The sequence below is a fragment of the Festucalex cinctus genome, chromosome 11 (genome assembly GCF_051991245.1).
Source record: "Festucalex cinctus isolate MCC-2025b chromosome 11, RoL_Fcin_1.0, whole genome shotgun sequence".
NCBI classification, from domain to species: Eukaryota; Metazoa; Chordata; class Actinopteri; order Syngnathiformes; family Syngnathidae; genus Festucalex; species Festucalex cinctus.
The window spans coordinates 24,361,002-24,383,982 of NC_135421.1; the positions used below are offsets into that span (position 1 = coordinate 24,361,002).

General features: G+C 40.1%; 1 long non-coding RNA gene across 2 annotated transcripts in view; it reads right to left on the reverse strand.

Moving 5' to 3' along the window:
• Positions 1-18,903, reverse strand: part of LOC144030727 (uncharacterized) — a 76,914-nt gene extending 58,011 nt beyond the window's left edge. For both annotated transcript variants that reach the window (XR_013287342.1, XR_013287341.1), the window contains exons 1-3: positions 18,781-18,903; positions 18,123-18,178; positions 4,348-4,456 (exon numbers count right to left, since the gene is read on the reverse strand). This is a non-coding gene — a long non-coding RNA (uncharacterized LOC144030727). The remainder of the gene's footprint in view (positions 1-4,347; positions 4,457-18,122; positions 18,179-18,780) is intronic.
• Between the last annotated feature and the right edge of the window lie 4,078 nt (positions 18,904-22,981).

Consider the following 22,981-nt stretch of genomic DNA (forward strand, 5'->3'; position numbering starts at 1 on the left):
TACAATAAATTACAGTTAATTGCCTAAATCGTTTTTGTTTTTTTTAAAAGATTTTTTAGGAAGCACAAAAAAAATTTCACCATTTGCATCATGAGAAGATGATTTAGGCAAAAAAATATATATTTTTGCAAAAAAAAACAAACGACTTAAGCAATTATTTTAAGAGGGTGACGAATTGAAACAATGAGAGAAAACAGTAGCTGAAGGGTTGTAGTCCTCCCCTGAACCACTAGGGGGTAAAGCTCCCCACAGTACAGTAGATGGCTGCTGATGTATGCAGCAGGTCCAACTGCAAGTAACCCGACCAGACCTACCTCTGCGCTGTTATCCAGTAGCCTAAATGAACCAGTCCACCTCTGCTTGATTATCATGATGTAAGGCTCCCCTAATTGGATTCTCCGCAGAGTAATGCCTTATCTATTTTCTAGATTTCTACTGCAGCATCTGGGAGATGTTGTCATTCCAGTGATAAACACCATTTTCACTTGAGCATTTATTACTAGACACCGTGTGCGGTGAAATGGAGATAAATGAGCGCAAATCCCCCGGCTCTGATACGCTACTATAAGCTTTCACCTCCTGTGCTCTCCGACGCTCCGCCAGCGGCTTCCCCTCCGCGTGGGAGATGCAGCAGCTAACAAATGACCAGTAGGATTATACACTTTAAGCAAGAGAGGGAATTGTTTTGGAAGCGCGTTGAAGGAGCAAAACAAATGTTGACCGTTTTGGCTTTTTGGCCCTTTTGATACTAATCAAAGCCGTATACACGAATGAGATACTTCATTGGAGATGCAATCCCATGATACATATAGCCCAGTGACATGGGTTCAAAAGTTGTACCAGCCAAGTCAAAAAGCCAGTGGTAGGCTTAACCTGTGTATCCACCTGTTTCCATTCATGCATGAGACTAATAGCTTTGTGTTCAACTAAAAATGGCTGAAAAATTTATTGCATTCAAATTGACATCGAAGTCCACTTGTTAACATATTTTCCTGAAACATGAAAGCTGAAATGATAAGGACACAAATTAAAAAAGGTAGCCCTCCTGTGTTTGTTTCTTAACAATGTTCATGGGTCAACTTGACCCGTGAAATATCACAATGCTATGCAATGTTGTCGTTGTTTTTTAATGACATTAAAAATAATAAAATAAATAATAAAATAAAAACATTTTTTAAAAACAGAGGCCAGCAGACAAAGTTGAACCTATTTTTTTTTTCTCTTTTTTTCTACATTTTCCAAACGGGTCAATTTGACCCACAACATAAGAGGAGGGTTAACTCTTGAAATAGATAAACAATATTAATTACATGGTTCATTTGCCTTTATTTTACAGGAAGACTAACCTATGGAACCATAATATTTCTGGATAATAAATATGATATTGCCGATTGTAATAAAGATTCAATTATTGCTTGTGTTTTTGTAAAAGAAATGCAATTGGAAGAGGACCTTGAAAAAAAAATCACAATGTAAACCACAATTGCAATGTTGAGTGGGAAAAAAAAATCACAATTAAATTCTTTTCAAAGCTGTTCAATCTTCCAATAAAGCCTATCCTGATGATCAGTTCACCTTTTCGGTCTATGACTGCAGCACATTTTATTTGGCTGATTTGGCTCCAAGACAGACGCATGAAAGTGGATATTCATCTTGAAGTCCATGAATATGATGAACTCTCCCAAGTTATTGAATGTCATGTGTATTGATGCTATACAGGAAATATGAGGAAACATACAAGGGCTCCTGCACATTTTCAATGTATCCTTTTCATACTGTAAGAGAGATGCTTAACCACAAGCTGCATGCCAAGTAACCGCTTACAGCCACAGAGGAAAACAATCCTTCCACATCACAAGTCATATTGAAAACTAATAAGGAGCAAGACTCTTTGATCCACCTTTACATGCTGGCAAACTCTGTGGTTAATACACATCTGCTATTATTTTACCATCAGTCAGCTCCTCTCACCTCACAATCTAATAGCGCTTCAGCTTCATTAGCATCCACAACGATTTGTTCGCCCTCCAGCTGTACCACAATGCTACTTTTTTTTTGTTTGTTTTTTTGTTTTTATCGGAGTTGGATTGTGCAGCGAGCCAAGAGGCGACGTCAGTGACAGACCTGCTGGCTCTCAACCTGCATTCAATCATATACTTTTTTTTTTTTTCTTGTGGTATCTCTCCTGACAGGTGGCGTCTTTCTGCAAAGCTTTGAAAATCAAGCTGTGGTGAGAATGTGATCAGACCCTCGAGGAAGCGGCTGAACTTTTGACCTGCGCATTTTGGGGACAGTCGTGGCGGCGCGCGCGGTATTAAGTGGCCGACTGCCTCGGAGCTGTCACGAACGGGCAAAACGTTGACACACGAGCGCGCTCTCAAGCAGCCATTCATCTGCGACACGGCGCTAACCTTGAGAGGATGTTGATGCAACACCCTCCTGCCGCTGACAGCCCAAAACAAATAGAGACTAGATCATTTTCATAAACACATCTCCAAGAGGAATGATGCTTGACTAAGATGCATGTGGCTCAAAACCACACACTTTGTTTCTTTCACTAAGCGGCGCTATAAAAGTGTATTATGATATTATAAACAGTAAAACAAGTGCACACCTGTCTAATAGGTTTTTATTGATGGGCTTGTCAAGTCTGAGCTTTGTATTCATTTATTTTGCTAATTCATGCAAGAATCTCCCCATAATGGCACGAGATGTAATAAAGCAAAGCATGTGGTGTGCATCAGAACACTAAAATGTTCGCTTTGGGTCCTGAGCTCACACAGTCTGGTAAACTTATTTGTAGCGCATATGCCATTACAGTAGATGAAGACATATGGCTCTTTTAAGGCTGCTAACAATACCAATCAATAATGGTGAACGTCTCAGCCTCGTCACATTTCATAAATCTTCGCCATTGTTTCGGGATGACAGTGATCATTCTCCACTGAGTCGCAGCAGGAATGCACGCAAATAATCTCAATCTTGATATCGCAGAGAAGAAGCCTGACGACAGAAGAGATGGTCAGGAGTGTCACTCACAAAAAAATAGATTTCAAACACAAACGGCTAGATTTCCATTTCGGCCAGGAGACCAACTAAAAATACCCAAAAAAGGGATTCTGCAACGTTTGCGTTGTTCAGTGCACGATAAGAGGCTAGCGTTGTAGCACGATAACTTAACCATGAGTATGTGCCTTGTCACAACATCCTGAGCATCTGACACTTCCTAGCTGAGGACAACGAATTACATGCCTGAATCATACATATCGCACTGTAAACCCGAACCTTCAAAAATAATCAAATAGATTAAGTACTCAAAGTTTTATAAAAACTACTACTAACTTAACTTTTTGAAGTTGGTGTAACTTCGCATGCTTTTATGAGTAATTTGTACCTTTTTTTTTTTTTTATTGAACTATACTATACCTAACTTTAAAGCAGACAGTTGTAACGTCATAAATTTGAGTTATTTCATGATTTTATTTCTATTGTTTCAAAAAATGTAATATTTACAAATAAAATTAATTTATATAGTACAGTGTGTATTCATTATTTTGTTTTGTTTTATGTTTTGTATATATATGTATCATAATTTATTTTACTTGTTAATTTGCAATGTTACTTTTGCCTTATTTTACTTTGGAGTTTACATTGTTTCCTTAGCTGGTTAAGGAAAGCCTGGTGGCCCCACTGTAGGTACAAAGTACTTTTTTCTCCTAAGTATCTTGGCAAACTTGATTTGTTTAAAGCCACAAGTTGCTCCACACGCAATAATGTCACAAGGGGTGTGGTTTGTTTTTGTTTTTTTGAATGAAGGAAATGCTTACATGCACACCAACCGGCTCGAAAGAGGGGCTTCCTCTCACTAGTACAGTAGGTGATGATGGACAACAGCAGAATGAATATGCCCGCGTCACACACTGCAGCTCGCAGACACATCATGCACCCAAAATAACAGATGCTCTTCCTCACGTGAGCATACAAAGTACAGTACACTTCTTGCGAAGGTTGACGTACGTGGGAAACGGCACAGGCCTCCGCCAGACATCGAGAACGATCAGTCAGTGGATTTTTTATTTTTTTTTGCGGGGTCGTGACAGTGCAGCTAAAAATGACAATCTAAGAGCCACGATGACATTTCGTTTAACAGCGCGATGACAGAATGATCCCATGTCTGTGTAACTGTAGCTGCACTCTGGCCAGGAGTGGTCCATTATTCTCAACTTAGCCACTGTATGTGTCACTGTGCTTATAAAGGGCAATGGTGATGTACTTATGATAGGATCTCGCATGTCAGCCCATGCCATGCAAACATTTACGTCAAAGCAGGAATGGGAGAGCACATACTTTGAGAAATACTGGAATTTCCAGTTGGCGATGGAATGATTTTTGAGTCCTATTTCCTTCAGCCACCAGCACAGTACCCGGGCCCTGCCCCAACTTCCTTTGAGAGATCCTGTGGATTGAGAAATGCAGTTTAATTTGGCTGCACCTCAGAAAGAGAGAAAGAGAGAAAGAGAGAAAGAGAGAGAGAGAGAGAGAGAGAGAGAGAGAGAGAGAGAGAGAGAGAGAGAGAGAGAGAGAGAGAGAGAGAGAGAGAGAGAGAGAGAGAGAGAGAGAGAGAGAGAGAGAGAGAGAGCAAAAAAGTAAGTCATCACATTGATGTAGCTGCAAATGCCCATTCAAACAGCAGGCATTACTATAACAGAACGTGATGAAATGGTTTCTAACAGCTTTGTGGAATTATAGGTCAACTTTGTTTATGTAATGTCGCAAGCAGGATTTAATGATGATCATGGCGATGATTTACAGTGCAATAAATGATAAATCCGAGTAGTGTGTTTCGCCTCAGCCCCCACCTCCCGCATGGCGAGAGAGGAGTCCAAATGCTGCACTCACGCTTTCATCCACTGCCTGTGGCTTTCTAGGGTGTAACATTCTTGCACTTATCTTTATAGCCATTAGCACTGCCAGCCTTCTCACGTTCCTGCTCAGCCTCACTCAACAAATGCCATGAATATCACTTGGCAAACCCGCAACGCTGACTTGCAAACAAATTGACCCATTTGTGACAAAAAAAAAATAACTACAAAAACAACAATGAAAATAAAGATAATGTCTTTTAAAACTCAACACTCTTGGGTGTACGATAGTACAAACGAATGCAAATAACATTGTTTAAATATTTTAAATACTAAATATTAACATATTTATTTTTTTTATAGCTGTTCCACTGTGACATGGTTCCAGCCTGACTTAGTTGAAAGTCACGTTAGCTTAGCAGATAGCATAGCATTTCCATCTCTCTGTGTGTACATGATTAGCTACTGCTCATACTCCTTTTTAGTGATAATACTTGTCAGAAGTGTATCTTATTTGCCACCATGGAGCTGAGGATTAGTAACTAAGGAGCATCTTCGCACTGTGTTAGCCACGCTAGCTAACTAGCCACAGCTCATTGCTGGCTTGGCGTAAGTTAGTGTAGCATTTCACCATAACTTCCCAAGTAGCTGGGAAAGAAATGAGAATGGGTAGATGTGTTTTGAATGATTTTAATGATTTGCATGACAAATAAAATATGCTTGAAATTGTTGAACTTCTGCATCTTGTGTATCCACGTTTGTTGTTTCCAATACAAGAACATGTTGTGATGTCAGCATATCTGAACGGGAATTATCACATGCTATGTGGAGAATATGGCATGAGAAGACTTTCAACTACAAAACATTTTCTTGGTAAAAGTAAATACATACAGCTCTGGAGAAAACTAGGAGGCAATAAATAAATAAATAAATAAAATACCAAAAAAAAAGAAAATTATTTTGCTGTTTTTTATTTTGAATATTATTTATTTTATAAAAGATAAATATGGCAATATTTGTATTTGGAATTTGGTGGTTATGTTGTTATCCATTTATTAAATAAAACAAAAATGTTACGTTTTATCAAACATATACCTATAAATTGCAAACACAGAGAAACGGATACTTTTGCAATAGTCTCTTTTGATATATCCAGAGTGGTACATATAGCAATGATAAAGACTGAATATAATTAAATTATATAACTGTGTGAATGTGAATTGATTTGCAAGAATACAAAAGGAGCTTTACTCAATCTAGTGACATACCAGTAATAGCCTATAGGGGGAGTCTGACATCACTGCTGCCTTCAGTACACAGCAACACAAACTCATGTAAGTCTGCTGTCAGCAGCTTGTAAGTGCTGATGTTAAACAGCAAGTTTCAACTTGGGAAAATAACGAGGAGAGGGGAATGTTTTCAGATTTTACACATGTGACATCATTCACAGCACATGCACACACACACACACGCACACACACACACACGGGCGCACATACCTACACACTGCGTTGTGAAACTACCATGTCAATCGAATCAAGTTGCATGGATTCAAAAATCAGATGCCCCATTTCATTTCAGCCACAGCCACAGTGAGTCATCCAATCCTTTAGTGTCATACAATTCTGAACAAAGAACACACGGATTTGGCTAATCCCCTATTAAGGACCTCTGTAATCCCTTTAAAACCTCTTGTATACACACCAGGTTAAATACTGTAGTCACTAAGGGTGTCACGATTTCGATTTTTTATCGAAATCGATCGAAATTACGTCACGATTTCGAGCATCGAAATAGAAGAGAGGACACACGATTCGATGCCCCCCCCGCGCCCGCCGCCACCGCCGCCACCGCCGCCACCGCCACCTCCCAGGAAAGCAAATGAGACGCAGCCATTCAGCTACTAGCTAACGGCACTTGTTAGCTGACTTCTCCTGCAGTCATGATGGCAAGCGCGGACAGACACAGCAATGGTGCTTCAAGCCGCTCCCGCTTCTCTCGTCACCAGTTTGGAAACATTTTGCGTTCCCGGTGAGTTATGTCGACAACGTTCACGTTGTCGATAAAAAGACCACAGTTGCAAGATATGCTATGTGCGCGTACTGTACTCGGCCACGGTGTTACGCCCGGCTCGTCAAGGGGAAGGGAAGTAACACAATAACAGAAAATATAGAGTAGATAAACACGGGTCGACTTTAACATCTGAGTAGTTTTAATTGAAATTTCAGGCAGGGGTTTGACAAGGGAGTGAAAGTGGAAGGTGAACAAATAATAACCGCATTTGACAGAACTGACAGAACGGAGGAGAAACAATAACCAATAGGGGTATAATACACGGATACACAATAGCGTCGCGCTGGCACAGTCGTCCAATCGGAGTGTCGCGCTGGCACAGTCGTCCAATCGGAGTGTCGCGCTGGCACAGTCCTCCAATCAGAGTGTCGCGCTGGCGCATTCAAACTGAAGTACCATTATACGGGCACCAGCCGACACAAACACACACATACATACTAGGGGAGCGGAGCCGGCGGCGGGCCCGAGCCGCCAGCCTATAACAACGGGAAACACGACAAACATGACGGGACATTTACGCAGGCATCACAAAGATTTAGATTTATCAAATTCAACTAGAAGTGGGAAAACAACGGTCCAACCAACTATTTCATCCTCATTTACAGTGAAACTTCCACACACTTCAGCTCGCGCGAAACGCCAGATCCATAGGTCTATTTATAGCAGCAGACCTGCAGCCTTGGAAAACGCTGGATTCAAACATTTAATTAGTGTACTTGAACCACGCTACAGTATGCCCAGCAACTGTAAATGTTGGGATATAGTTTGTTCAGGCTGTATTTGTTCCATGACTTTGGATACAATATATTTTTTGTTGTTGTTGCACATTGCACATTATTTTAAGAGGAACGCACAGCACACTGTTGTAACCAAAAACAGTCAATAGATGGCAGGCACCCACTGTGACTTTTTGTTTTTGTTTTTTTATTTTTTATTTTACACTTCAGTAAGAACAAGACGGTTAACTTTATATTGTAAATAAATTCTTTGAATTTGATCATTCCTGCCTAATGTCAATTATCATATATTACATAAATTTACACAAAAATAATATGGAAATTGCATCACCTATATGTAGCCGATCTTTTGAAATAAGATTTACTGTACAATGAATAGAACCAATGATCATAGACTAGCCTTAGCCTACAGAAGCATATGCCTCTGTGTTATAAAGTGGGGGAGCGAAAAAAAAAAAAAAAAAAAAAAATCGAAAAAAAAATCGAATCGTGACCCCAAAATCGAAATTTAAATCGAATCGTGGAGTTGGCGAATCGTGACACCCCTAGTAGTCACAGCAAAGGTCAAAGGGATTAACCTCACAGAAAGTGATCTGATGCTAAAGGGGAAAAAAGACAGAGTAGGGTTGCAACAGTTTGTTTTTGGGCTTAGGAAAAACTAAACTTGCTAAACTGATTAACAGTCCAACGGATCATCCCGAAAACATTCTATTGTTTCCATTAGCTGTCAGAATTATTAGTGCACGCCTCTTGACAAAATGCAGAAGAGAGTGCCAGTACCGTGACTAGTAGCTAACTACAGTACACAGACGTAACCTTAATTACCTTAAACAATATAGTATAAAGATTTAAATATGGAATAATTAAACCATTATCTCATAAACATACAGGGCCAGTGCCAGTTTTGGCACGGATGAAATGCGATACATGTATGTGTAAATCAAACAAATGATCAAAATTTCATCCCCGAGAACCCTACAGTATTACAAACATAACATGAAACCAAAACAATAATTCCATCGTAACCAATAAAATCTTCTCCATTCATAAGCACATACTTTGCTATTAAGCTAACGATATATTCATTTTCATTGGAAGCCTGTTGAAAGCATAATGATGTTAAAGTGCCGTCAAGGGAGCCTGAGCCCGATATTTTACTGGCTGTTTATTTTTACGGAGGAGTGGCCATGAATCCAATGTTGTAGCTACAGAGCTGCATGAGAGCATTTCCCAGCTGAAAGCATTTGTTTCTCCTCTCTAAAAACACAGAACATCGTTCCAGAATCCCGATGAGTGTTTGTATTCCAACCTCCTACTGCTGTTCTACAATGTATAAATGCACTACCTTTGGCTGTATTTTTTTTTTCCAAAGCATCTTATGATGAAGGATATGGCCAATTAAAATGTGCGGCCTGGCACAGCAGACACTTATTGTACTGAGTATAATTGATTGTCATAGAATTAGCGTGCTGAAGACAGACTAATACTGTCGGCGACATGAGTTTGTGCGTGCACGGACAGCTGTTTACGAGTGTTGCAGATCCACCCCCGGGGATGAAATCATCATTTTTCTCACTATGCCGAATGCCCCGCTCCATAAAAGTGGACAGGGCGACGGGCGATTCTCCATTTAATTTTCCCCACCTCACTAACTGTTGGCTACACGGCGGGATGGGATAACTACACCAATAATATGTGCTGCGCGGGACTAAAACCATTAGAATAAGCATTTGCATAATACAATCCTGTCATTGAGAAAATTAAGAATATGAAATGAGGCTATTTGTGAGAATGAGCCCTGCAAGTAAATATGTAATGATTTGCACATGGTTGCGCTCCTGACATGAGCAACAAGAAGCAAATTAGATGACTCGGATATATCAGTTGTCTGCCCGAAACGCACTCGGCTTCGGGCAGGAGGCGGCCGAAACGAGGTAAGCGTTCTCAAGTGTGCAACTTATGCAACAAGGCCTCTGGAAGGCGTCTAATCAGCACAATGATTACTCACTGGCCACTCGTGCAAACTGACAGGCCTGACTGATGCGGATGCAAGAGGGCCGAGCGGATGGCGCGCATCGGGCCCGCGAGGTCAGAAAGCAATGCGTTGGCTGCATTTGGCCCAGCTGATCTCTAATTAAGGAGGGCTTTGACATCACGCGGGGGCAGCCAAGATGGCTCACGCAACACACTAAAAGACAACAAGAAAGCAAGAAAACTATCTCATATTTGAGAAGGAATGAGTGCATTGCATTTAGTCATCTAATCAATCTCTCAATCAACTCAATCTCTGTTGTAGTTTAGTTCAAAAGTGTTGAAGTCAGGAGTCACATTCTCCATTTTGTCATGTTGTAACACAAAATGGTTTTCAACAAACTGCTGCACAAAGTCGGAAGCATGGAAATTATTGATTGTTTTTTTCGGATTTATTGCCAAATAGTCCAACCTTGGATTCAGCAGACCATTAAGACATTTCGCCACGTGTTTGGGAAATAATGTTACGTTCCAAAGCAACCAAGGTTTAAAGGGCAAGTCGATATGAGTTATGAAGAAGAATCCAGCCGTTTTTTGTTTTGTTTTTTGTTTTTATCTATCTTGGGGGGGGAATTTCCCACTTGCTGTCAACTGAAGATGACATCCCAGTTCAGACAACGACCAATCACAGCTCACCTGTTTTCTGAAGCTGAGCTGTGATTGGCTGTTACCTGAGACCTGAGCAACTGTGATGTTATTTTCACTCGACAGAAAGTGGCAAAATGGTCGCCTTCTGATGTTGATAAAACTGTTGGATTTTGCTGCTTAACTTATATTCTACTCACGCAATATTAACCAGAATACCATATTTAGACTAGTGGGGTTGCATAAAACATATCGCCAAAAAGATTTTATTTGGCTTGACTTCCCCTTTAAAAGGTGTGTTCGGCCCACTTTAAAATTTGTATTTTTTTGTGTTCAATTGAGTAGTAACAGAATACCACTCACATGAATGATAGATTTATTTTCTTTTGGTGAAAAGCAAAAAGGTGTGTGTAGACTTTTAATCTCCACTTTATGCAATTTTTTTTGGATAAATTAATCGATTTGCCTCCGTTGTCGGGGTCCTGTGCCATGCCAGTGGCCTGACCAGGCAGTGAACTCTTGCATTCCTAAAAAACACGGTCATCCAGCCTCTGTAATTTGTCATGTTGGGAGCTGACAGTAAAAGGTCATCCACTCCCATCGCTGGAGGCAAGAAAAAGCACCAGGATGAAAGTGCACGTACAGACGACGGCCATCCCAGGACTGGGAAGATGCGCACACACACATGTGCACGCACACATCTTTATCTAATCTAGGCAACCTATCCGTCTTATATTTCTCACACTATCTGACTGGAGAAGAACAAGCAAGTCCAATAAAAAGCCAGCCAGCGCCTAATAATGAACTGAATACAAGATTTCAGTAGCGTGCGGCATGATAGTGTCTGCATTTATAATGTGCGGGAAAATAACTACAGTCACATTGCGTCTTTTCAAATGGATTTACGCTTCCCTTCACATCTAAATCTAACATCTGTAGCGCCGCACTGAGACACTCGCCAAGACGCGGAATGAAATATATCCCCCTTGTGAGAGTATGTTGAATTGAAGGGGAGACCACGTCGCACCACTCATCATACTCTTGGTGACATCGTCGGCTAACAACACCATCCGCCGGCTTTATATTTCATGTTGCAGGATAGTTGCGCATTTAGTTTTCCAGCAGACAAGCTATCCATTACATTGGGCCACCTCTGACTCGGCTCCAATAGAGAGGGCAGCGCTCGCAACAGCTCATCCATCATGCGCAATATCAATTGATTGCAAAACATAAACAGAGCATCTTTGATATAAGCGGCCAGCTGGAGCGACGGGGGCGCAGCGCGGGAAGTGCACTTAGAGGCATCCCGCCTGAATAGTCCGGATTCTGTCTGCTGCCCTCTCGTCCCAGACTGGCATGATTTAGCCACGTCCCTCGCTTCCTGCAATTATTTGACTTCCGAAGCACAACACGACCGCAGCCTATAGCGCCGCGACAAAGTGGGCTCGGCTCTAATGACTCCTTCGGTTCATCCGCGTGTGGACATCCATTAACCCGTTCTCCTCCCTGTGGTGTACCTACAAAAAAAACAGCATACCACTGCAAAAACATGCACTATATGAAAAAAGGGCAGACTACATGAAAAAACGTTGGAGGACGCAAATAAGGAAGACTAGGCGGGAATTGGGAAACATATGCAATACATGTGAGCTGCCTTCACAGACAAAGGCCAAGTTTCTCATTAGAATCACTGTGGAACATTCCAATGTGTGGGAAAAGTTCCTGTCAAAGTCACATATACATCTGTTGCCTTTACAATGTCAGTCAATGACGACATCAGAGGTGATATCGTATAGAATCAGTCATTGGTGGTTCAATATTACTATTAGTTGTACTTTTATTGTATTTGAGAATTGATTTTGCATATTGTGACAGCGCAACGGGACTCATTCTTGATAAAATATTTCACCATATGTCGTACTATGTAAAGAGTTAGGACTAAGGTTATTTTAGTTAACGAAAACTAACAAAAAATAAATAAATAAAAATAAATGTTTCCAAAACTAAAACTATAATTGCGGCGAAAATGTCCTTCTTTTTAGTCTTAATTAATTTAATGCATGAGCCTTAGGGGATGATTTTAAATATGATTTTAAGCATATTTATTTCACAGGAAAAGTTTGAAAGTGTGTCATAGAGAAGTGATGTCATCTAGCAGCAGCCAATAGAAAAGCACCTTCAGATGGCATCTCTCCTCGGTGACAATTTTGCGTGCTTGACTTTTGGCTCCAATGGCTCCAATGGCTCGCCTGTTTTTTCATTTAACTTAGCCAAAATGCAACACTACGTAAGAAATTTGTTACTTTTTTTGTTTTCATTTTACCATTGTGTTTATTAAATACTGCGCATAAGTAATACCATCAGCAAGGATGAAATGAAAATATTTACATAGTTCTAATTCAATAATAGTACATATAAATACATAAGATTCTGGATTGTCTTAAAGTGCAAAAGTCTTTCATAAATGTAAGAAAATACTCATGTGAACAGAAAATGTCAGGAAAAATGTAAGATACAAAAAAATGGCCTTTAAAATTCAATTTTCTTAAGAATTTACGTGTAAAAGACATTTTAAAATAATTGATTCATGATTTTATGAATCAATGTCAGGCTTGAAAAGGAAAATCGATTCGATATTGATTATTCAATTTTTTACGCCCAGCACTTATATCGAAGCATGTGAATAATTGGTTTTGTAATGCCCTCACGTGTGGGCAAGGCGAGCCACACAAAATGAAAACACTGAAGATATTGCTGTATGCCAGAAGCTCACACTGAGACTAACCCACCAACTTGACTCCAAGTCCTGACATCAGTCAAAAACTAGTTTATTTCTTTACAAAAACAAAAAAAATATGACGTTTTGATTTTGTTTGCAGTGATTTTGCAGCCTTCAAAATGTCCTATCAGCACCTCGAATCTACGCAAATCTTCCACTTCTGAAACACGTCTAAAACATTAACTATTCCCGAATAAAGCACTTGAACATCATATGGAGCGACTCCAGTCACACTGAAATATGATCAATTATAACGTTTTAATTTGGACCCAATTGCGTCCCCTATCTCTCCTTATATTGCGCTCCTCTGCTGGTCCATGCAGCATTAGGGAGGCGTCATTAGGGAGAAGCAAGCGGCCAGGCGGCGCTTGCTTGGGCAAATGGAAGTCGTAAAGCGGCGCTGCTGGTGCGACAGACGTTCCACGCTGACCCTCCCCATCCCTCAGCCGCTGCAAACGGCTGACAGTGGACCAATGACAGGGTAAACCACCAGCTTTTCAAACTCAATTTAGACCCGCATTAATTATTCCTCTAAGTATTCTGTGCCCCTGATGATATGGAAATTCATAAATGTATAAGGTTAAGGGAGGCGAGCATTCCAGGCTACACTCACCGACGTGATGATACAAATCCCATTTTATGGTAACTACCTAATTAGGACTAGCGAGCTGTGCACTGTAAGACTCATAAATCTGTGTTATATCAGACAAATGCCCCCCGACTCCTCCCGGTTCATGACCAGAACAAGTTCAGAGCTATATGATGACTCCAACTTTCATTATCTTTCATTTTAGGTTCAGCATCTATGCAGCACTAACCCACCTCCATGATCATCTGCATACAGTATGTCTTAAAATGAATCCTTTGTGCCACTAAATGGAATCTTTAATTGTGTTTTACTTTTGTTCTATTAATTGCCATCAGCACCATCTTCACCTTGAGCTTTTAATTTTTTTTGTACATTTATACAATGACGATAAATTCATCTATTCCAAATTAATCAAGCGATCAGTTCTTCAGAATGTTTAATGTTGCATAAATGATAAAAAAAAAAATCAATTAAAAATGAAAAATCAAATCAAAATGAATATAGCTTGCGTGCTAATTGGTTTCAGTGTGACCCCGAGTTGCTCTTTCGTGTCCTCGTCTTAGGTGAGGAGGGTTCAGATTTGCTGCCGGAGGGCCTGTCATTGTCCATTTGAACCCCTGACCTACGGTCTAAAGTTCAGAGGTGCAGACGGTATTCCAACTCAGGCACACACTGCAAATAGGGCAAATGTGATGCTCACAGGTAGCTTCACTGGCAGCCTGAATCGAAAATTGCTTGATGACAGAGACCCACTTGAGCTTATCAGATGTGAATGTCGTGAAAACAAGTCGAACCTGAGAAAAACATATGTCCGTCACGACGATTATGAAAATTGTCATGACATAACAGCGCTCTTTTTGTCTCTTCCTATTCATTTTTTAACCCAAGCTGTCAGCATGTATTACGAGAGGGAAAGGTTAGGTTGGGCGTCTGATACGACATTCCTGTGTGTTGCCATGAGAGTTCCTTTACAGCATTGAATTAGCTCCCTGTACATTCAATGAACAATTCACTGGGTTCATCTGTCAAGTCTGAAATGCATCTGATTATTATTATATTTGTGGAATATGAGTTATGAAGCAAAATCCAGCCATTTTTATCCATCTCAGGGGCGGCCATTTTGCCACTTGCTGGCAACTAAAGATGGCATCACAGTTGCTCAGGCAACAGCCAATCACAGCTCAACTCTTTTCTGAAGCTGAGCTGTAATTGGAGACCTGAGCAACTTGTGACGTCATTTTCACTCGACAGCAAGTGGTAAAATGGCCGCCCCTTGTGATGGATAAAAAACGCTGGATTTTGCTGCTTAGCTCATATACCACTAACACAATATTAACCAGAACACCGTATTTAGACTAGTGGGGCTGCATAGAACATTTTAAAGATTTTATTTATTTTTTTTAATGACTTCGTCTTCTTCGAATAACTGCTACTTTAGCACACAAGGAGAAGCAACAGATACAGATACAATACTCTGAAAAATGAACAAGAACTTTTGATACATTCCATCTCTTAGTCATGTTAATTAAAATGCTAAGGAAGAAGATGGGTGCGTATACACAAAATGCTTCGTTACGGAATCTTTTTTTGCTTTCAACACGTGGGAGAGAAGTGCATGTGTACAACAAGAGAGCAGTTGAGTCCCTTCCCTTCCATGTCCAGCCTGCAGGGAAACCAATGTGCACTAATAATGGTGAAGGGCTTTTGACATTCACTTGCGATAGAGGACATGGCTTCACTGGAGACCTTGCAGCAGCCGTATACGGCAGGCAGAATGTGGCCAGATGGAACTCGGCTAAATTGTCAACATTTCCCTGAAGACCATCCGGCAAAGCTGGTTCTACAATGTAGGCAGATTTTTATTTATTTGTTTATTTTTTTACATTCGAAAACGTGCACACACATAGAAACTCCCAAAAAGCTGTGTAAAGTGAGTGCAGTGGAGCCTCCTGAGTGGCTCGCGTGGGAGGACAAAGGTGAGACTGGCTGTAATAAAGCCGTATGCCCGCTGTTAAGAAATGAAATGTAAAGCCATCACTGCGATCCATCTTCATTAAACAATTTCCCTTCTCCCTTGCTTGCGAGGGTATCTTTTCCGGGGGGGGGGCATGTGCTACGTCTCCGCCTCTCGGGCGTCGGCACGTGTTTAAATATACCGTACTGCTGGTCGCGTGCCGACTGGCTGCCATTCAACTCTTGGAGGGTTTGCCATCACCCCCCCTCCACGTGATACATTGCAATGTGACACATGCAAACGGAGGCGTTTAGGAAAAGCAGTGGGAGAAGGAGCGCAGTCGTGTTGTTAATGCGGTCGCTCAGCGCCAAACCAAATTGGAAGCTTTGCCAGCCTGATGTCAGTCACGTTGCGAAATCAGTGTGGTGCTTGGATCCCTTTTTTCAACCCAGCAAATAACTTTGGGCTAGGGCTGACTGATAAACCTCCATTTTTTTCCCCCCAGTCATATTAATCGACTTTAGTTGATTTTAATCTAATAAACCAAGCAAAAATGTATTTAACGGTTTCATTTATGAATTAAAAATATATATATTTTGTGCAAAATGTTCGGACAACAATAATATATACTGATTCTAAATCATCCATTCATCCATGTGCTGGAGCTTATCCCAGCTGGCTTAAGGCAGTAGCACGGGGAAAACATGCAAACTCCACCGAGGAAGGCCAGAGCCCGGACTTGATATTGCGCCCTCAGTACTGGGAGGCAGACGTGCAAACCACTCATCCACTGTGCCGCCCGATTCTAAATCAGTTTTAACATAAACTTAACAATCATAGTTTGTGCTTAATTTCCACAATCAAGTAGTTGGTGGCTATTATAAACATGTCCAGCATTCTGCCACGTGTGCAAAATTACAACTCACAATCACATTTGGATGGAACAAATCATAAGAACAACAGCTTTAAATAATCCAGAAGACAATATTCAATTTCACGAGTTAGCATCAAATTAATTCGATTTATTGTTCAATATTCAGAATGCTTATTTGGTATATAAACAGTCCAAATAAAACAGTAGTACTGAGCAATTAAATTCGTACTTAAAAAAAAAATTGCTTATTTTTCAAGAAAGTTGATGCTGATATCCGTCAAAATGACGAATATCAGCCTCAATAATCGGTCCATCATTTTCAAATGGTACAATTTCTTAATATAACTGTTGCATTGTGGTGCTGTACCCAACGCTGTGGTCCTATATTTGTGGGTATAAAAAGTCTTTTGGGGCAAATTGCTACATAGGGTCGCTTTAAAGGGGGTAGAGGCTAATCCAAACATTTGTATTTATTTATGGCCAAAAAGTTCAATCGTTCAGTGCACAACAACAAAATCTGCCAAACAAATATGGAAAATTGGAATTGGGGAAATAACTTCTCACAGGTAAATATAAATGTGTAATCGTCGAAACATCAGATGTTTCTCTGACAACATAATTAGATGATTTATGTTTTTCTTCTTTTTGTTTGCTTTTTTTTATTATAACAGTGACAGCCTCACTTTTGTTGCCAATTCCAAGGGAAATTACACCAAAACCTATCAGATGAATTGTCTTTCTGTCAAAGTTGTGATTCGTCTAACTCTGTAATCAATCTTCAGCTCCTCTGTAGCTCCAAAAATTCCCTGAGCACTGCAGGGCAAATTTGTTCTCATGTCAGAAAGCAGCTACACACAAAAGTGACTTTCACAGTCAGAATAAACAGAGCAGGTAAATCGTAGAAATGGGTCGTAATTTGTGTTGAGATACGTCAGAATGCAACAAGCTAAATACGTCATGCCTCTTGGTGCATTATGGAAATGAGATTCATGCAATAAATAGATGCTTTATGATGAAGATAATATCCCTGCGTCCTCTTCTTGTGCCATTTAACGCAGCTTCTCAAGCATTTCTCGGCAGAGGTGAATCGTGCATGAGCATGCGCTACGCACACGCGTGTGCGTTTTATGCAAATTGCGAGGCGAGGTGATTAATTCATAATGCGTTTCAGCGCAATTGAAGGCAGCGGGAAGTGATCAAGGGCAAGGACATTATGGAATGGCACAGGCTGCATAGGGCTGCCTCTGCTTGCTCGACACTGTACCACAGCACGACAACAGCTCATTACGCGCGAGACAAAACACCTCCCCCACTGATAATGAACAGCTTTCATGCGTGCTTTTTTATTTTTTTTTATTTTCTTCCTTCCTGGCCTGCGCATCATTCTTCATCTAATCAAGTATTGATCCAGCACTACGTCTCATATCCATGCACTATAATTGTACTCTGCGTGCTATGTGTCAGATCATTTTGTTTCCTGCAGACGCAACATATGCGCGGCAACGCATCAGCGGCCGCGATTTCGGAACAGACAACAAATGAGAAGGCTAAAATTAGTTTGAAGCGCTTCAAGAAATAAGCCAAATAGTCAGAAGCTTTGCTAACATTGTTTTTGTTCTATCTCTTTTACTCACTCACATGGTGGCAGATCCTCTGAGTAGACGAGCACTGAGTGCAGGCTATAATTTAGTCACCTGGGGAAATAAAATAAAAAAAGAAGTTGATGTGTTTTCAGCTTGTGTTGTGCTCTTTGTTTGACAAAAGTAGACAGTGTATGACAGCTTTAGTTAGATGTTTTCTGATATTAAGAGAGACAATTGTAGCTACACCAATCATCCACGCTTCATACAGATGTTTTGTGTGTTTTATTCTTCCAAACAGTTTTAGACACACAGTCATTGAACACCACAAGGAATTAATGAAAATTGCATCAACAATTGCCATAAAGTACAAAATGTAATAAATATGCATGCTGTTACTATAGCCAAATATACAAGTCGATGCAAAATATTTAGCAATATTTAACATATCCATTCTTATTGTGGACACTGATAGCAAATACTGTCAGTATTAACCAAACATGAAATTAAAATTTTATGAAATAAAGACGAAATATTTTGTTGTACAAAGTGCAAACCTTGTGTTTACAATAGATATAGCATGTGCTAAAGTGTCAATAAGTTTGAGCTGGCTAGCTTAAATACAGTATGTAAACGAATGGACTTTTACGATACAAATTAGCGTTTCAAATTACAACCATTTAATATAAAACTCTTAAAATGCAGTAATTATTTACCGTGTGCGCCCTTGACCAGTTGTAGAACGTTTTTACTGCAATTCTATTTCTTCTTCGCGATCGCGTCGCTCTGGCTCGTCTCTCCTCCCGCTCTCTCTGTCCTTCCGCGTTGAACGGCGCGCGCTACGTAACATCCGCCCAGCGAAACAACATCCGGTTTAGGCGGCATTCTAAATAAAGTAAATACATGCAATTTAATCTAATAACATTTTGCAAAATTATGTAAACATTTACAACAATGCAGCGGCGCCTTGACAACGACCTAGTTTCATTCATTCTTTGACTACAGTCGCAACTCAAATCACCTTTCCTATTTGAAATGGATAGAAATGCCTTTAATCCGTTCCAGAGGCCCAACAAAAACGAACAAAGAATTATGAGATAAGTTTTCTACGAAGAAATATATAGCAATTTATAGTATTGTACTTTATGAAAACATGCAGTAATAAATAGACTTTACACAGAGTTGATCGGCTGGGTCTGTCTGACCAGCAGATATTTTGCATTTTATGCAAAATCAATGTTCGGTCGATCAATGCCAATTGCCAATCGATCAATGACGAAATAAGACTCATTTTTGTCATTCGAATGTTCCCTAATAATTTTAAATATCATTATGGGCTATTTTCCCTGACGTTTATTATCAATCAATCAAACTTTGTTTATATAGCACGTTTCATACATTCAAATGCAACTCACAGTGCTGAACAATTAAAACATCCATAATACATTTTTTTTAAACAGCTACCCCTCCCTTCCATAAATAAATTATTAAAATGGCTGTCGATTAATCTGATAATCGATTACTTGTCGATTAATCGATTCTCTAATTTGCTTACCCATTATTTTCCATGAGTTCTGATATATTAAATATGTATAAACACATTGGCAATTGTGTATGATATATGTAATGTTTAGGCAGTTTATTAATACCCTTTAAATGTTTATGTCAAGATGTTCTGGATGTGGAGTTGCCCTGGCTGTATTTATGCTTTTTTTTTAGTGTGTCTGCTCAACATCAAGACACAAAGCCACAGTGGCAGCGCTCGTAGCTTCAGGTGACAGAGTGTTGATGATGCTAGCAAGGACAATGCCCTGCATGTGTCAAACAATTGGCAAATAATTTATGTCATCTTTTCCACTGTTATTTCCGTGGAGGGGCGCTAACTGTGTTGCCAATATCGAAGCTCCTGCAGGGGAGAAGGCGAAGCCCGGTATGTGCAACAATAAGACGGATGGATGGAGAGAAGAAGAGCGAGTGGGCTGGGGGAGGGGAAGAACTGCCAAGCTCAGCTTTTTTTCCTCTCTCATCCCTCCTCCACGGAAGACCATCGGCGAAGAGACAAACACACGCGCGGCCGTCATTTGTCCGACATCTTACGTGATGCGAAGGCCTTTTCTCTCGCCGTGCCAACCTGTGTGGCAGATGATGTATGTGTTTCTTCAGTCCCGCGATTACTAGCGCGGAGCTGCCGAGCGACGCTCTTCACCTCATCAGTTCCACAGGCTGCGCTCCGAGGTGGCTGAGGGATTCGCTGTGAGATGCCTTCTGACACGCAGCACAACCGGGGCGGAGCGGCGTGAATATTATACAGTGCGTTTCGCCACAGCCACCCACTGTGAACAGATCAATCGAGGTGGATGAGGTGGATTACAATTTTAATAGAGTGCCTAGGAGCAGTAATTAAAAAGAATGATTATATTTTCTCCAAATGTATGAAAAAGGGAACGGTCCATTGGGGCGGCGCAAAGCTGCTTCGGTTTAATGTAAAATGTACACTGCCCATTTGCCTCATGTGTCCTTTGTGGAAACTTTCTCTCGACTGAACTCCAACCACAGCACAACTGTTATTCTGATAGTTTGTAGTATCGTATTTAGGCCAGCCTTTCACGATCACACATGAAGTTTCAACTAATTCAAGTTACAAGCTACGCATAGGATACATGCCTGTGAATATTGTTGTATTGTGTATTGTGTTGCTGTATTGAGTTCAAGTATCAGTTCCTTAACTCATTCATTCCCAGCCATTTTGACTGAAGCAACCCCCTTAGCTCCCAGCTGTTTTACTGGATTTCGACTGATTTTACGAGGCTCATAGAATATTGTGTTCTATTGTTTAAACAAAAACAAACATGTAACATACCAAAAGAAATATCAGCGTCTCTTCTTTCATCAGGAAAAGAAAAAGTGTCTTTCTATATGTTTCCGTTTTGCAGCAATTAGCATCAGAATATAGCCAAGTTTCATCATTATTCACAAACCTGTTGAAAACACTGGCATAAAGAGCTTGTTGGAAGATGGCCCTGGCTGATCTCTTATACTCTGTTGCCACCTGCTGGGCGTTTTTTGTAATAACTATCATTGCTTTAAGTGACCTCTTCAGGCCAGAAGCTGCATCAAAGCCTTCTGTATGCTTTAGCATAAAAAAACATATAAATACGTTTTTGGGAGTGCAGGACAAAGTATTAAAAACCTTTTTATCCGTTTTGGGGATTGAATGAGTTAAAGATGCTAGTGGTTCGCCCATCTATGGCATTTTCCGTTGTTTGCTAAATGGATTCTGCTTAAAGCAAAGCTATTTTAATATAAAGTTATTTAAATAATATTGTGTAATTCTCTTTGTTTATGTTTAGTTTGACATTTTAAATTAAAATTAAATTTGTAGTGGAAATAATCCTGAAATCTTGTTGTTGTTTTTTAAGAACTGTAAACTAATCAGGCAAACTGACACTGCAACCATGTAGCACACATATCTTGAATTTTTGCTTGTATGTCAAATAAAAAAACGCATGTTTCCCCTGATTGCTGAAATCAGATTGTTAGGATAATTTTCAATTAAGAAATTATTCACTCCAAACGATTACTCGATTATTAAAGTAGTTGCTGATTAATAGGATAATCGATTTCTTGTCGATTAATCGATTCATTTTGACAACTTTGAAAGAAATAAAACACAAAACGACAACTCGGATCTCAGAGAATATCAGTCAGAGGTTATCAGAGTGGATATGTGAATTGTGTATGCTTTCCAACATTTTACTCAAAGTGTGTCATTGCGAAGAAGTAGGAAGCATTGTTGGGCCATCACACAAAGCAGTTGACCTCTAAGTAACACTGACACCTTGTCTTCCCACACCCATTAATCACTGCCAAGATGTATGTCCAACATTCATATTATGTTTCACTTCATTTGAAATATCAAGAAGCCGCTGTCTTTCATAGCTAGTGGATGATTCACAATATAAGATGCAGCTCATCCAAGAAGATGACTTTAATTTTCTATACGCATGAGAAGTATCTGAACTCCATATTGTGTTTTATTTTATTTTTTTACGTTGGCCAAACTTCAAGTGTAATGCAAAACAAATCCCCGTGCAAAGCTTGATCAGACGTTTTTCTTGATTTATTTCTAAGTGCAATCTGTCTGACACGAAGAGACTCGTGCCAAGTTGAACAGCGCGGACAGGAAGGATGTTGTCACTTGAAAGTTCACGACTAAATCTTCCTCGCTGAGCTTGGACTCATTTAGAGCGCTGTGGGCTGTCTGTCAACAAAATATCTGTCTGCCTCCCTGTCATTGTTCACCCAAAGAGAGAGAGATGTTTTTGTAAGGTGACCTGGCCAACTATTTTGTGTCAACTGGTGTCAGGCTACGAGTGCGATTTAGCAGCCTGCCTTCAGGCTCAACTCCAAACCAGAGGCCCTTGCGTTCCAAACAACATCGGCAAATATTAAGTTCCTGCGAGGACCAGCAGAGGCGACACGGCCGCTGTGGTCAGACAGGAAGCCACTCAGCCGACCTGTGCTGTCAGAAATGAGAAAAGTTGTCTGTATACAAAAAGGTCCTGCTTTGTTCATCATATCGCGTGTCGATTCATATGCAAATCTTTATTTCCATTATATCGTTATTTTTATTTTATTTTTTTAAGTGCCAGCGGGTACTAGTTAACCCCAAGGACAATATGAGTAACCCATGGATCTGTTCTAAAAATAGCTAACCAGAAATGAGACATTATAACTTACTAAGAAGAACAAAAACAGAAGAAAAATGTTCACATTTATTCTGTACTAAACATTCTAGATTTTGTTTAAAATGAAATAGAAAAAAACACGCTGCTTTTCGTTACAGAAATGTAAAAAAAAAAAAAAAAAAAGGGGCATTTTAGAGCTGAAATTTCAACTCCGTGATATTTTTGCTAT